Here is a 13,951-nt window from a genome sequence, read left to right as displayed (position 1 = left end):
CAGGTCCTGCGTCCAATCGACTCGCAGCAAACATCCCACCAGTCAAAATCTGACATGAACTCTCGTGAGAGGAAGTTGTGCAATGAAAAAGGGCAGAACGAGTTTTTCTCCTAATAAATTTTAAGAATTGATTTAAAGGCAAATTAAGGGAGATTAGATATGTGAGAATACCAGGTGATGATTCCTTGGATTGTGCGTTTCGTGTGAAACGTGACGGTGGACAGCAGATGAAGACGGAGGCCTTCAGAGTCTCTTCCAGAGGAAAGTAGAGCTGCTTCTCTACATGGAGGAGACGCTGGACATGGTTTAGGTGTCTGATTGTCTGACGCTGCCTCCTGTTGGAGGTCTTCCTTCCTCACGTTTCATCTCACAGAAAAGAGCCATAGGAATAAAAGAAGAAGAGGAAAATAACCGCGGGATTCAACAAACCAGTGATTCAGCCAGTTACTGTTGTTAAAATTTCACGACATAGTAGATTATAGTGTTCTGCAGATTATAAAGCCCAGAATGGAATTTTACCAATCAATGTGCAAAAAGAGAAAGTAACAATAACTTAAAAGGAACAGAAATATATATATATAAATTTTTTTTAAAAAAAAGCATTTAGAACCAAAGTAAGAGAATGAAAGATTGTAAAAGACGGGCTAGATTTAGAAAAGTGATTGAAACCAGAAATGATGTAGGAGAGTCAAAGTGTCTTTTTCTTGTACTTTTTATTTTTTACAACTAACTAACTAACTAACTAACTAACTAACTAACTAACTGTGCTGTGGATCCTCTCGTCCCTCCCAACAGATCACATAACAGAGCACTGTGGTTCTCTCTTACTAAACATTAAGCGTCTATGATTCCGTCTATGGTTCCGTCTATGGTTCTGTCTATGGTTCTGTCTATGGTTCCGTCTATGGTTCCGTCTATGGTTCTGTCTATGGTTCTGTGTTTCTGACCACACTAGTTTATCACAGTGATGAAAGAAATTCCTCTAAATACATGATTCTGGCTTCTATTTGTGAATCTTTTCAATAGAACAACCTTTTGTGGACGACTGAATGTTTTCTTCTTCATCTCAGGAACTAAACAAACGGATCCAATGATGCTCTGCTGCTTTAATCTCCGCTGTCTGTTATATTATCTTCTGTTTTCTCGGCGCAGCCACAGTTTCCACTGATTTCTGATGAAAGCAGCTCTTTGTCTTTCTGGTTCCTGATGTTTGCTGAGCTGTGATGAAGATTGCTCTGTTCCAGTGATGCTGCTGCGATGCTCTGATTGAAAAGCTCCATCTGGAACCATCAAACAACCACAGGTGGTCCCGACTCTTCAGTCTGTCTGAAAGGTTTTGAGGTTAAAAATCTATTTCTTCATTTCTTTCACTCTCACGATGCTTTGTTTTCTCTCCCAAGGCGCCCAGCTTTACGATGAACAGAGAAATCAAAGTTAATCTCAGTGTAATTTGGCCTCTGGGTCAGCAGCCGTGTCTGGGTCGCAGAGGAAGCTGCGGTATTGCACACGGCGGCTCTTTATTCGGCAGGAAGGACTCCTCCCTCCGATGGAGGCGTGTGTGAATGCCTCATTGTCAAGTGAAGGGTTTCCACTGGAACACAAGCCACTCTGGAGTCAGTGTGAGTCGTTCAGAAATAGTTGTAACCTTCAGTCACAAAGGAGCAGAACTGAGCCGAGGGCAAGGTTTTCCTGCTCAATACTGAACCTGCTGCAATGTAATCAGAATACATTATCTGAGAGAAAACAAAGCATGCAGCATAGAAACACGGCACCAGCTTTCAGAAGGATTTATTGTTTTATTAAAGCATTCAGGTCAGCTTTATGCACTGACCTCCGCTTTATAAGGTTCTTTTACACAATAGAATGTGATCCAGTACAAATACACTGCTCAAAAAAATTAAAGGAACACTTTGAAAACACATCAGATTTCAATGGTGAAAAAAAAATGTTGGATATCTATACTGATATAGACAGTTTAATGTCTCAGGAACAAAAGGATGCCACATCTTTTGATGGAAATAAAAGTTTTCAGCCTACAGAGGGCTCAGTATATAGACACCCCAAAAATCAAAGTGAAAAAATGATGTGGCAGGCTCGTCCATTTTGCCTAAATTCAATTTCTGCAACTCAAAATTCTTTTCAATATCTTGTGTGGCCCCCACGTGCTTGTATGCATGCTTTTTTTTTTTTTCTTCCCTTGTCCTGTTCGGCAGCTTGGGCCAACAATATGATGTGATTGAGAGCCTTCGGAGTCAGAACAGTTTTTGGTCTTGCAACAGGGAGAGACCTGGAGTCTCCTCCTGTTGCCTTCTCCGTCAGAAGTTGGCATGGCTGCCGTACACGACCGGGGGGGAACGCTCAAAGAGAGAGAGAAGAGAAAAGAGAGAAGAAAGTTGAGGGGGGAGGGGGGAGGGGGGAAGGGGATAACATACAATATCCTTGTTGTGGTACATATATTATTTGCAGTTATCACACTGATCCAAATACCTTCCAACTGTTTTTAGATTAAACCAGCCTGAGCAGCTCTATCTAGACAGTAATGTGAAGCAGAAACATGAATTAACAAAGAGGCAACAACAAAAGAGGAACATGATTTGAGCAAATGATGACAGAGAACAAGCAACTTCAGAAGCACCTTACATGAGGAGTGGAAGTGGAAGTGTGTGTGTGTGTGTGTGTGTGTGTGTGTGTGTGTGTGTGTGTGTGTGTGTGTGTGTGTGTGTGTGTGTGTGTGTGTGTGTGTGTGTGAGTGTGTGTGGCTTGTCCACTGGGTGTGGCCGGAACTGATGTGGGGGGACCCGTGGCGACACCCCGGGGTTCGAGGCCATCGGGCCCGGACACCGCCACCCTGGCAGACGGAAACCCCCCAGGCCCGGGGAGACCCCAGCGAACCTCCCCAGAGAGCCCCGCCCCCGCCCAAAAAGCACCCGACGGAGAATGCAGAGAGGAATCCCCCCCAGGCAAGAGGGGCCCACAAGAGAAGGATAAAGGGCACAGGGCCCCAGGCCCCGACCCAAGCCGCCAAGCCGAGAAATGGCCGGAGCAGGGCCCCCGGGCCGAGCGGGACGAGAGCCCCCCCAACCCCGGCGGCGAGTCCCACCGCACCCCCGGGAACAGGCCCACCCACCGCCCCCCACCAACCCGGCAAGGCAGAGACGGCCCCAGCCGCCGCGCCCCGAACCAGCCCCGCCCCCAGACCCAGGAAAGCGAAGGCCGGCGCAGGCCCCGGTCGGAGGACAGTCAACTCTACACCCCCAGGAGCCTCATATTCCACCCGAGCCATGATCCTCCCCCCCCGGTCTTGATTGAAAAACCCAACCCATGACCCACCCCCCACAGACACCCACCCCTGACGCACACACACACACACACACACACACACGGAACGGGGGGGGGGGGGGTGACTCTCGCACCCTCAGGCCGCCGGCCGGGCCCCCTCCCGGCCACCGCGGTATCCCAACCTCCACCAATCCAACAGCAAGTGGAGAAGGAGCACCGTACCCCAGCCCCCCCACGAGCGTCACGCCCGAGGGAGCGCGCCGCCCGCATTCCAGCCGCACTCACCCCGGGCCGGGGCGGGACCCCAGCGGGAGGTGCTGGGGGAGCCAAGTCTCCCGCCCTTCCCCTGCCCTATATGTGTGTTGGATGTATGTAAGGGTGTGTCTTTGTGTTTTGAAGAGGTGGATGCAATATGTGTGTCTATGGTGCGGTTTAAAATTGGGGGGTAGCGGGGCCCGGGCGTTCTACCGCTGACAAGCGGCAGAACCCCGAAAGCGGCTTACCCCCTCAAGACCCTGCGTGACTAAGTGTGGTTAAAATTGTGGGTGGTGCAAAGTCGGGGGAGGACCCAGACCGCAGTTAAGTAGCCTGGACCCCCCACCTAGGCACCGCCCCACTGTTCCCTATTGTGGAGTAATATAAGGTGAGGTAAGGCAGGGAGGGTTCTGAGGGAGGGGGTCCCCCCGTCGCTAGGACCTTGGCCCAGCTGGACCCCCCGCGCTACCCCACCCCACCCCCGAGCGGCCGGTCTAGGACCCGGGGAGCCACACCCCCCCAAATAAGGCGCTGCAAGGGGACCCGGGCAGGGAGCCCCCACCCCACCCAACGGCCAGACAGCAGAGTCCGAGACCCGCAGGGCCCAGTGCGAGCCCAGCCGGAGGCCAGAGGCCAGTGGGCAGGGCACCCCCCCTCATTCGCCCACACCCACACAAAACCTTATCAGAAAAGTGCAATTGAATTCATGCCATACCTTGATAAAAAACTGTTCCTTTAATTTTTTTGAGCAGTGTATATTCAGACTTTACGAAGGAGACACAAGCTTTCATTTTAAGGTTTCTATTTATTTAGATGAGTTGCTTCATAGTGAGGGACAATATCAGAACCAGTATGAGGAGTACATGAGGGGAGAAAAAAACCCACTTTAGTTTTATCATCTTCCACAGCAGCAATGTAAACACTGACTGACCAATTAAACGTGTTCAGTTACACTTTATGACCTTAAGAGAAATGTTTGAAACTATTACTTTATTACAACAGTTTTTACAAATGAATTAAGTGTGGTCAAGACACGTTAATAATTAAAGACAATTTGCGACACACTTTTTCCTCTCGACTCAGACCAGCTGAATGTTAACATAAGAAAAAACCCTGTGTGACAAAACTCAAACTAGCCGTATAACATGACCCAGACAATCATTCTTCATGTATTCATCATCTCTTTTTCATTTGTTTATAACCTGTCTTGTATATTATCTTATATCTCTATAAAATATACTGTATATATTAGATAACTATTATCCCATACTGAGAATAAATGTTCAACTCTATATTGCTTCATTCTGTGTTTATACTAATATTATTCTTTAATATTATTAATTATTAATTCTAATATATACTAAATATGTTATTATTTGTTGTATATGTATTATAATAATATGCACATGTTATCTGATATATACTACTTTGGGATTTATGCTTTACTATATATACATATATAATTTCACACTGCATTACATAATTTTTTATGGTCTATTATGACCGTATAATTTCTTGTTTTTTTCCTCTGTATATTTAAATATCATCCTGCTGCATCGTGTGAACTCATGAAAGAAAATCTAATCTGTTTGGTTCTGATCGCTGAGCGTGTTTGACTTTAACTTGCTCTTTAACACAATTCAGTTATGACCTTCCTAAAAGCCGCTTACACAGACAGATGAAGGACACTTGTGTTAAATACTAATTTATGCAAACATCTGTTGGATTAGTAGTTGAGATTAGACCCTGCGACACCTGATCAAGAGGCAGTTTGTGTAGCAGAGCTCTACAGTGTGTGCAAAAAGAAAAAAATATATTATCAAGTGGTGTCTCTCCATATTGTTTTGATGATGTTTCACATATAAGATCTTCCCTTTATTTCTTTTGAATATGGGAAGAACATTTTAAAGACATGTAGGAGAAGCAGGTCTTTTAGAACTATTAAAGCCCTCTTGGTTTTAAAGATCTCCAATAATTCTGCTTTTCAACCCTTCCACATGGATCTCATTGGTCCAAAAACATTGTATTCAAAGTTTACTGCTCCAAATCCAGCTTTTCCTTGATTTTTTCCACCATTTGAATCTTGGATCATAGAAGCTGCATTCAGAATCTGCTGTGTCTGTGTGAGCTGGACTGGCTCCGCCCATCTTGGGAGGAAGAGGAAGTACTTCCTCTTGTGGTGCCATGTGGCAGAGCAGAGCACTGTATGTATGTATGTATGTATGTATGTATGTATGTATGTATGTATGTATGTATGTATTTTGCCAACTTTTCGCAAAAACTATTGACCCAAATTGCATGAAATCTTCAGGGATGATTTGGACCAATCAATTAGATTTTGGGAGGCTCGCCATTTCCAAATAAATTCCCCAAAGTACGGCTAAATAAAATGTCCCATACAGAGCGGATGAGAGCGGAACCTCGTGGATAAGGTCAAAGGAGATCTTTCTTTGTTGCCATGGAGACGCTCCGGAGCTCGCAGCTGATATTTCAGTTCGACAAGTATCCAGAAGCCCCCCGGCGTGAGCGCAGTGACTCTGGTAGTGGTTTATCTGCGTGTCCCTGCTCAGCGTTTCACGCGGTCATGTTGCTATCTAGGCTAGTTAGCATTGGTATGAGCTAACGGCTAACATGCGAGCGACACTAACTCGGTTCACAAACAAATGTGTCCTTGGCGAAGGTCTGCGCTCTACCGAGAGCCCGTTCTAGTTTTGGATATATTTTGTTAAAATATAGTTTGATAAAATATAATTTAATTATTTATATGGGTGATCATGAAAGAGTTTATGGATATGGTTATGTATTTGTATGTGTATGTATATTGTATCAGTGTGTGTGTACACATGTTTTGACATGTCTGAAAATAATTAAATAATTAATTAATTTAAAAAACAACAACTAAGAAACAGGATTTCACATACAGTGCATTAATAAGTTCATTCAAGTTTTTTGTAACTGCACAGGGGAGGACGTGGGGGTGGACGGTGGTAAAAATCGGGTCCAAGAGACAAAGATGTAACGAACAACTGCAGTAAAAGCAGAAGTGAAAGAAGCTGAAGGAGACGTTAAGCTGCTGCTCTCAGCTGTCAGATCCTTGGTTTCTTACCGAGGATCGGAGCTGTGAGGGTTAACCTGGTGTCATAAGACATTAAGTAGGTGGGAGCCATCTGTCAGCCCCAGCAGGGACCTGAGAGACTCACTACCGGGGACATGTGGACGCTGCGTCCGTGGCCCTTTAAGAAACTCCATGTTTTCGCTACATGATGCGTCAACATAAAAAGCGGATGATGCTGTTATGTAAAAAAAAAAACATGCCAAAGTGATCGGTAGTTTGCAGGAGCTGTGCCGAGTGTCCACCACCCCTCGCTCGGTCTTCTATCAGACAGTTTTCGGGCAGAAGAAGCGCCGAGCGGAGGATTTTTACGCACGAAGCGAAGCGGCGCAGTTTGGAGAGAAAACGATCAGACGAGCAACTCAACATGAGTCGTCCTCCGCACTGTTTTCCTCCTTCACTACACCTGACGCATCTCTCTCCCACCCTGTGGATCTCGTCTGTCTGCTAAGACGCGCAGACCTCCCCGGCCGGGTGTCCGCTCCTCCAGCCCGCCAACAAACGGTAAGACACCGAAAAGCGTCAAACTCCGACCGCCTGAACTGGAAGTGTGAAGCAGGACGGATCAGATCAGGCGATGAGCAGAACAGAGCAGAACAGAGCAGAACAGCTCGGATCAGCCTGGAAACGCCAGGAACGATCAGGAGAACGTGTCGCTGCGGACACGCGGACTCGTCCTCCGCCTCTTAGCGCCCGATTAACGTGAAACTTCAACGTGTTTGTGCGCAACGTGCAGGTGAAGGAGCTGAACGGAAGCGGACTGACAAACACACACACACACACACACACACACACACACACACACACACACACACACACACACACACACACACACACACACACACACACACACACACACACATTTTTTATTCAATATTTCCTGTTGCTGAACTTTTAGCAGCAATAGTTTGTTGGAAAGTTTGAAATCAATCAAAAAATGTCTCATTAGTGATTAAAAAAAAAAGTGCAAAGCTGCTGAATTACTCAGATGATGAGACACTTAGAATATAGATAATAGAGATAATAGAATTTAATTCCTTTTCCAAAGGCAGTAATTCAATCAGTTTATATATAGAATAGCAGTAAATGTAGCAGCCTACTGGCCCCAGATGTAATGGAAGTGTTTGGTGTACTCAGAATAAACTTGTGATTTTAAGTTTTAGTGGGATGAAATTCAAATGAATAATGAAGGGCTTCGTGAATAATTACTCACATCTCAGTAGTTTATAGGAGAAGCAGCATTTCTTTTCAGTTGAGACTGATTTAGATGAATGAAAATAATTCCACAGGAACACTTTATACTTCACTAACAAGAAACTGACTAGATATACACTTTATATATAGGAGCTAATGAAGGACACTTTAATTAGGTTCAGAGAGTGACGTTTTGAATTTGGTAATAGAGAGAAAAGAAATACAGTTGTATTAGTTTGACTGTGGAGTTTTCAAATTCTTCCTGTGCATGTGTGGGTTGTGATGTGAATTTTTGAAATGAAATAAATGAAAATGACAGGTTAAAGTCCCAGCCATAGTTTTAAGATAAGATCAACGTTCACTGTAGTTCTATAATATGCATAAATCAATAAGTACTTCTTCATTGCAAAGCTATAAAAACGATGCAAATTGCAGACAGAACAAAAGACGATGTACTGAGTGTGGCTCCATCGCTGGTACTTTTGACTTTTGATATTTCTGAATCTCCCACCAGAGAGCAGGGAGAAGATGACGTGGTGTGAACGTTCGTCATACTTCCACCCATGATGTTGGGCACGATTACAAGGCAATGATTTCAAGAGAAAATACAAAACTTTTGTTGTGTTTTGGGAGTTTGTTTTACCTTGTGGAAACGACTCCCAAAGTGGAACTTTTTGCAACTGCTCGGGCTCCGTTGGCCTGTAGACGCTGGAAATGCTGCTGCTGCTGCGCAGGACCAACATGGTCGTAGTAAATAGTTCTCCTGCACATGCTCAGTAGCTGGACAATAAGAACAATGTTTTCCTCCAGAGTGTCGTGACTCTCCGTCCGTATTCTCCTGGACTTTGTAGTTTATTTTGACAGTCACTGTAACAACAATCCAACTTGGTCGTCTGTACATGTGAATGTCCGTGTTCTCCCATTGTTGGTGTTTAGAGCGTTTTGTTCTCTGCGTGCATGTGTGTGTGGTTTCATTACAAAAACAACCAACAACACCAACTCATGGCCTGGCATGCTGACTGCATCATTTTCAGTTTTTTGCCGTTTCCATGTAAACAAACATCATTTTCAAAGCTTTGCTGTGTAAACAGGAAACTTTTCTGAAACGAAAAATGCTAAAACGATGCATTTTCCCTTTGTCGTGTGAACGGGGCATCCGGCTACTTGTTTGTGTTTATGTCAGTTCACTTTATTACGAAGTCAAACAACAGCACCAACTCGTGGCACAACATGAAAACGACATTGTTTTCAATGTTTCTGCTGTTGCCGTGTAAATAAACATCGTTTTCATAACGCTGCTGCATAAATCTGAAACTTTTCTCAAATGAAAAATGCAAAAACGATGCATTTTCCCTTTGTCGTGCGAACGGGGCACCAGGCTACTTGTTTGTGTTTATGTCGGTTCACTGAATGTCAGACGGTGCATTTTTCACTTCTTTGTTATTATTTAACAGCCTCGACCATTTTTCTATCAATCTGCCCAATATATTAAAATCATTAAGTGATTTAAGAGAAACACGTTTATCTGAGACTTTACCTTTCAAAACATGACTAAATAAAGTGATCACCCGCTGCTGTGGGAAGCTCAGCAGGGACGTGACGTCAGCTCTGTAGCAGCTGCACACAAGTGGCCTGGTGACTTCCTCAATATAATGGTGTTTGTGACAATCGCTCCGGCTGTGGAGTCGCCGCTGGATGTGTGTGGAGTCGCTCCTCCGCCGGGAACCTTGACAGGCGCGACAGAGCTGGATATCAATCCTGGACATAATCCTATTATTTGTGAGGAGCCGTGGTGTTGAGCGAGAGCGCGACCTCCCAGCCGGTCGCAAAGAGACGAATTCCTCCGACTCGGAGAGCCGCAGGAACACGGGGCGGCTTCACACAATAGCTGTTTGTTTTTTAGTGGGAATGAGCACCGTGACCTTTTGCTATTAACATTGGGTCGTTAATACAAACCTGTTCTGGCGGAGCAAAAATATTTTATGAATGCCACATTAACTCGGAGCGACTGAAAGCGAAGTGACGCATCCAGATTTGACCAAAAACATCACGTCTTAGTCATCGTCGCTCAGAGATGTTGAAAAATATCAGAAAAAGACTCACAGCTTGCTGCGTGTGGTGTCGTATGTGTGTGTGTGTGATGTCTTTTGTGTGTTTGTCAATAGAAGAGAAAAACCCTTTTAACATAGTCTTTATTGTTTATACTTACGTCACCTGGAGTTGTTATACTGTCGCTCCACTTGGCCCGAACGAAGCTGCTGCTTCCACTTTCCCAGGAAATGTGTATTTTTAACTCAAAGAATATTTTACATTCCTTCTCATAGAAACTTTAAACACCGATTCAGAGCTAGTTTGTTCACTCGGACCACCCAGAGGAGTGAAGAGCTTCATAAAGGAGCTCAAAACTTTTTTAAAAGAGTACAACTTTTTGTACTGCCAATACTGATGTGACTACCTAATTATGCTTTAGCAATTCTGATCATAACTTTAAATGTTTTTTTTGTTTTTATTCACAAATCTATTAGACGATGGTCATTTGTTTATGACTGACAGTAAAACATTTACTATTTTTCTCAAACAAGGCCTGAAGACACATTTCACTAAAATATTGTATAACCACAAATTGTGTCTTATTGTGATGAAGTGAAATGAAATCCATTAACATTCATTTGATTGTGAAAGTTTCCTTTCACAGCCGCTGTGAACCACAGAATCAGTAAAAGCTCAGTGAATTATTCACTCAGTTTGACATTTGTGGCCGTTGTTTCTCTTAAAGCTTCACTGATGAGCTTCTGTGGTGAGAATGTGACGACAAGCCGCTGTAACGTGGCCGAGTCCGATCAGAGAACCTGTTCACGCTCACCAACCCCACGCTTCAACATGCTTCATTTCCCTTTCTGATCCTACATTAAAATCTGTAGAGTTTTGTATTGCGTCTTCAGTGGTTTTCACAGTTACCTTGAAAAAGTAATCAGATTACTGATGACTCAGGTAAAATATAACTTTGCTACTTTAATTCCAAGTTACTATTTTTAGTTACTAGCAGCTGCTGACAATACCCTCTATCGTCTCAACATTAACAAAAATGACAGCCGGTTTTGCCCCCAAAAAGGGGCGGGGCTTCCTGCCAATATATCTTAAAGGAGACATATCATGCTTTTAAATCCTTCCTTTTTACATATAAATCATACAGTTGTGGTCTATACAACGCGAAACTGCAATGCTTGGGTCTGAATTCCTCATTATTATAGCTCCACAGGCCCCTTTTCTACCCCTTTTCTGATGCGCTTCTGAGAGCAACTCGTTTTGGTGCGGTCTCTTCAAATGCAAATGAGACACTTCATACCCCGCCTCCTCTCCAGGTTGCAGAGGTGACACTCGGTTCAACGTCACCCTGTTCGGCCATCTTTGTAGTTTGATAGAACAGATACAATTATCTAGCGGCGCAGAAACTTTATATTCACACATTATTTACAAAATGTCAACAACGGAAGATTTGTCCATCCAGCCATACATGTTGGAGCCAGAGTCGGACCCGGCGGAGCGAGATGAAAATGACGATGATGCACCTACAGAACAACGTCTTCATATGGATGTAACGCAATGGTGTGTTACTATATTTACACTAACTTCTCCATCCATGCCCACTACTACAATACTGCCTGTATTACAACGACTATTTAACACAGAAGTTACATTAAAATCTAAAACGAGCACACAGCGCTAACATATGAAGACGGTGCAACTGCTAATGCTAACAAAACAATGACAGGGACGTCTTATCATCACACTTTTTAGCGTTATATACAGCTTACCGAAGTGCTCTGTTCGTCGTCTCCATAGATAGAAGGAACTGACCGCTCAATCAGACGAAGTCTTTCGGCAAATCCTTCTTTATACTGGCGGAGGTTGCTGAAGCAGTCGTCCTTAAAGTGATTCGCGCACACAAAAATGACCTTACCCACAGATGTGGGTACATTTCTGTGAAAAATAAAACTCAACCAGGCACTTCGAAAAGGTTCTGATGCTGGGAGACGGTGTAACGAAGCTTGTGGGTTACTACATCCAACAACCGAACATTTCAACTTATCCTCTCGTAACTTCGGTTGGACTACAAAATCGCAGCGAGAAACAAAAATGGCGGATTGCTCGAAACGTCGATGTCCTAATTTGGCAGTTCCGCTGAGAATACTGTGACGTCATTGTTCAAAAAACGTAATAGAGAATAGAAAAATCGAAACCGATCGCAAAATATGACCAAAACAGAATATAAAGATATCAACGGAGCACCTGAAGAGACTACTTTGAACTTTTCTGTACTTCTAAACACTCTAAATATACAACAAAATGCATTTAAGGGCTAAAAAAGTGGATTTAGCATGATATGTCCCCTTTAATACACAGGAAAATTACAAAAATAGTGTAACATCTCTGCTGTTGTGTTACTGATGCAATGATATGGTTGCGGGCCGGTTGTGTTCTGTAATAAAGCGGCTATACTGACAAGAACCTCGTCCTGCTGGACGCTTCCATAGTAACGCACAGTGACTTGGAGAAGTAACTTTAATCTGATTACTGGTTTTGAAGTACTAATCCGTTAGATTACTCGTTACCCTCCGGCGCTTATCCGTGACGTCAGTCACACGTCAATGACGAAGCAGTCGCATGTAGAAAAATATCTGAGTTGGAGCTTTCACACGGCCACAAAACACGTCGGTTTGGGTCACCGAGAGTAAACAATCAGAATTGGGTTGCATTTCCCTGCAGTGTGAACGAGACCTAATTAACACGTTACCGGCATCGGCGGTCTTCAGTGGTTTTCACAGAGACGTGAGCCTCCACTGAAGGCTAGAGAAATCAGACGGTCATGGGCAGGAATTCTTTTTTTCCTTTTAGTTCTTAGAAGGATTCCTGACAAATAATAATAATAATACATTTTAGCATTCATCAGTGCCTTTCAGGACAGCCAAGGCCACCGTACACAATGAAAATGTAAACATAGAGTTAAAAAACAGCAACAAACCCGGGGATGTTCTGCAAAATTTGAAAGCTAGAAACATGTGTTTGTCTGAGTGTAATGAGGAATTTCCTTCAGATATGTATTGACAACTTATGAGAGATGTACATCAACTAAAACTGGGTTCTAAATAGTTATTTTTCCTGTGTGGATTCTGGTAGAGGAACTTTAAAAGTTGTGTAAATGGGGCCTAACTATACCTGTAAGTGTGCTCTATGTTGTGTTTATTAGAAAACTTTAAATTGAAAGTGTCTAGAGGAAGAGTGATAAAATAGAAGGGTGGTTAACACTCGCTTATCTAGCAGACTTTAAAACCTCCTGGTGCACATGAAGATACAAGCCTCTTGTCTGATGAGGACGTCGTTACACAAACGGTTAATGTCACAAAGAGAGAGCATACTTCGTAATCCAGGGTTATTTCATCTGATGTTTATTCATGCTGCTGAAGTCAAACTCCACATATTGAAGCTTCTGGAACTATTCTTAGACGCAGCTTGAGTCTTATGAGACCAGGCGTTTTATAAGTGTTCTTTTCAATGTGATCCTCTCGTACAGCGGCTGACTTCAGCTCAAAGCTTTGACCCTGTGAAGTTAGTTTGTCCTCGGGGCGAACGCCCACTGCACCCTGCGGCTACCTCAACCTTTGCCGAGGTCTTGAAGAGCGGTGGGTCTGCTAAAGCAGGACTCCAGCGGGGAGGAAGCAGCATTGAAACGGAGCTTTTGGAGGCTGGATTCATATATGGTTCATTTTCAGATGAAGTGCTGAGCTCATCGGGCTGCTGTTTCGTTTATTCAACATTTTACTATCATGACATTATTAGAGGCTTAAAGTAAAGAAGAACAAAACGTTACAAAAAGGTTTTATTTTCAGTTTTTACCTTTTCTACTGATTTGGACACGGATATTCATGTGACCTGTTCATTCTGACTTGTTTTAACTTTTATGAGGAGGTCAGGGTTAGTGTGATACAGAGAAAAACACCAGCAACGCGACACTACAGTGCTCGTGGGTCGTATTCTCACCTCACAGTGGGAAGTTCTCTGGTTCCAGTCTGAAATCTTTTTTTTTTTTTTCTGTGGGTAGTTTGCATGTTC

General features: G+C 43.6%; 1 protein-coding gene across 1 annotated transcript in view; it reads left to right on the top strand.

The window, feature by feature from the left end:
- The first annotated feature begins 6,823 nt into the window (after nucleotides 1-6,823).
- Nucleotides 6,824-13,951, top strand: part of bahd1 (bromo adjacent homology domain containing 1) — a 43,320-nt gene continuing 36,192 nt past the window's right edge. Inside the window, exon 1 of the mRNA XM_080480806.1 lies at nucleotides 6,824-7,150. The gene's annotated coding sequence lies outside the window, so the exon portion shown is untranslated. The remainder of the gene's footprint in view (nucleotides 7,151-13,951) is intronic.

The sequence above is a fragment of the Lipophrys pholis genome (assembly GCF_963383615.2).
Source record: "Lipophrys pholis genome assembly, chromosome: 14".
Lineage (NCBI taxonomy): Eukaryota > Metazoa > Chordata > Actinopteri > Blenniiformes > Blenniidae > Lipophrys > Lipophrys pholis.
The sequence above is the reverse complement of the archived record's forward strand: the minus strand, read 5'-3'. Positions and strand labels throughout refer to the sequence as shown.